The 2,500-nt window shown below is 62.3% G+C and overlaps 1 non-coding gene across 1 annotated transcript; it reads right to left on the bottom strand.

Annotated features, from left to right (window-relative positions):
* Positions 1-1,066: 1,066 nt before the first annotated feature.
* On the bottom strand, positions 1,067-1,185 carry LOC141979722 (5S ribosomal RNA). The gene has a single exon (XR_012637116.1). It is a non-coding gene; the product is annotated as a 5S ribosomal RNA (ribosomal RNA).
* Between the last annotated feature and the right edge of the window lie 1,315 nt (positions 1,186-2,500).

The following is a 2,500-nucleotide window of genomic DNA, read 5'->3' as shown; positions in this document are numbered from 1 at the left end:
CCTTCCCGGCCACCAGGTCAACCCGCTGAATGTATGGGGTTGACCTGCTGGCCGCTTTCCTTCCCGGCCACCAGGTCAACCCGCTGAATGTATGGGGTTGACCTGCTGGCCGCTTTCCTTCCCGGCCACCAGGTCAACCCGCTGAATGTATGGGGTTGACCTGCTGGCCGCTTTCCTTCCCGGCCACCAGGTCAACCCGCTGAAAGTATGGGGTTGACCTGGTGGCCGCTTTCCTTCCCGGCCACCAGGTCAACCCGCTGAAAGTATGGGGTTGACCTGGTGGCCGCTTTCCTTCCCGGCCACCAGGTCAACCCGCTGCCGGCATGGGGTTGACCTGCTGGCCGCAGAGGGGCAGGCTCCGGGTTGACCTGGTGGCCGGACGGGGATTAAGCCCCGGCTCGGAGCAGGGCAAGCCCGGGCGGAGGGGGGTCCGCTTGGCCCCTGCCCGCGGGGGCAGGCTCCGGGTTGACCTGGTGGCCGGTTTGCTTTCGGGCCACCAGGTCAACCCGCTGAATGTATGGGGTTGACCTGCTGGCCGCTTTCCTTCCCGGCCACCAGGTCAACCCGCTGAATGTATGGGGTTGACCTGCTGGCCGCTTTCCTTCCCGGCCACCAGGTCAACCCGCTGAATGTATGGGGTTGACCTGCTGGCCGCTTTCCTTCCCGGCCACCAGGTCAACCCGCTGAATGTATGGGGTTGACCTGCTGGCCGCTTTCCTTCCCGGCCACCAGGTCAACCCGCTGAATGTATGGGGTTGACCTGCTGGCCGCTTTCCTTCCCGGCCACCAGGTCAACCCGCTGAAAGTATGGGGTTGACCTGCTGGCCGCTTTCCTTCCCGTCCACCAGGTCAACCCGCTGAATGTATGGGGTTGACCTGCTGGCCGCTCTGCTTCCCGGCCACCAGGTCAACCCCCTGCCGGTATGGGGTTGACCTGCTGGCCGCAGAGGGGCAGGCTCCGGGTTGACCTGGTGGCCGGCAGGGACTTCAGCCCCAGGGCCCCTGGCAGGGCGACCCTGCCCTTGTTCCCCAGAAAAGGAGAGAGCTGGCTCGCAGCGGGAAAAGCTGCCTACGGCACCTGGGATTCCCAGGCGGTCACCCATCCAAGTACTAGCCAGGCCCGGGACGGTTTACCTTCCGAGATCGGACGGGATCGGGGGCCTTCCGTCCGGTATGGCCGTAGGCACTCGGCTCCGGTCCGCCTCGTCCCCTTTCCCTTACTGACTCCCCTGCCTCGGGTGGGCCCGATCCTTTTTTCCGTTTTTTTTTTTCGCTCCGGAGGCTTCATGAGCCCCCCCCCAACACCCCTTTGGGGGTCGGTGAAATTTTTTTTTTCAGACTTCCAGGGGCCCGATCCTGGCCGCGGGCACCCGGCTCCGGGCACCCGGCTCCGGGCCGCCTCGTCCCCTTTCCCTTACTGACTCCGCTGCCTCGGGTGGGCCCGATCCTTTTTTCCGTTTTTTTTTTCCGCTCCGGAGGCTTCGTGAGCCCCCCCCAACACCACTTTGGGGGTCGGTGAAAAATTTTTTTTCAGACTTCCAGGGGCCCGATCCTGGCCGCGGGCACCCGGCTCCGGGCACCCGGCTCCGGGCCGCCTCGTCCCCTTTCCCTTACTGACTCCCCTGCCTCGGGTGGGCCCGATCCTTTTTTCCGTTTTTTTTTTTTTCGCTCCGGAGGCTTTATGAGCCCCCCCCAATACCACTTTGGGGGTCGGTGAAAAAAATTTTTCAGACTTCCAGGGGCCCGATCCTGGCCGCCGGCACCCGGCTCCGGGCACCCGGCTCCGGGCCGCCTCGTCCCCTTTCCCTTACTGACTCCCCTGCCTCGGGTGGGCCCGATCCTTTTTTCCGTTTTTTTTTTTTTCGCTCCGGAGGCTTTATGAGGCCCCCCCTAACCGTTTTTGGGGTCGGTGAAAATTTTTAGTCAGACTTCCAGGGGCCCGATCCTGGCCGCGGCTTCGCAGGCTGGCCTGGGGGGGGGGGCATCTCTAGCTCCGGCCGCGGACGGCGAGACGCTCGGCCACCAGGTCAGCCCGGAGGAAAAGGCTGAAAAAAATGTCTAAGTCCCCCCGGGACACCAGGTCAACCCGGAGGAAAAGGCTGAAAAAAATGTCTAAGTCCCCCCGGGACACCAGGTCAACCCGGAGGAAAAGGCTGAAAAAAATGTCTAAGTCCCCCCGGGACACCAGGTCAACCCGGAGGAAAAGGCTGAAAAAAAGTCTAAGTCCCCCCGGGACACCAGGTCAACCCGGAGGAAAAGGCTGAAAAAAATGTCTAAGTCCCCCCGGGACACCAGGTCAACCCGGAGGAAAAGGCTGAAAAAAAGTCTAAGTCCCCCCGGGACACCAGGTCAACCCGGAGGAAAAGGCTGAAAAAAAGTCTAAGTCCCCCCGGGACACCAGGTCAACCCGGAGGAAAAGGCTGAAAAAAAGTCTAAGTCCCCCCGGGACACCAGGTCAACCCGGAGGAAAAGGCTGAAAAAAATGTCTAAGTCCCCCCGG

This window comes from Natator depressus, chromosome 28 (assembly GCF_965152275.1).
Source record: "Natator depressus isolate rNatDep1 chromosome 28, rNatDep2.hap1, whole genome shotgun sequence".
Classification (NCBI taxonomy): domain Eukaryota; kingdom Metazoa; phylum Chordata; order Testudines; family Cheloniidae; genus Natator; species Natator depressus.
Note: the sequence above shows the minus strand (reverse complement) of the source record. Positions and strands in the feature narration are given on the sequence as shown.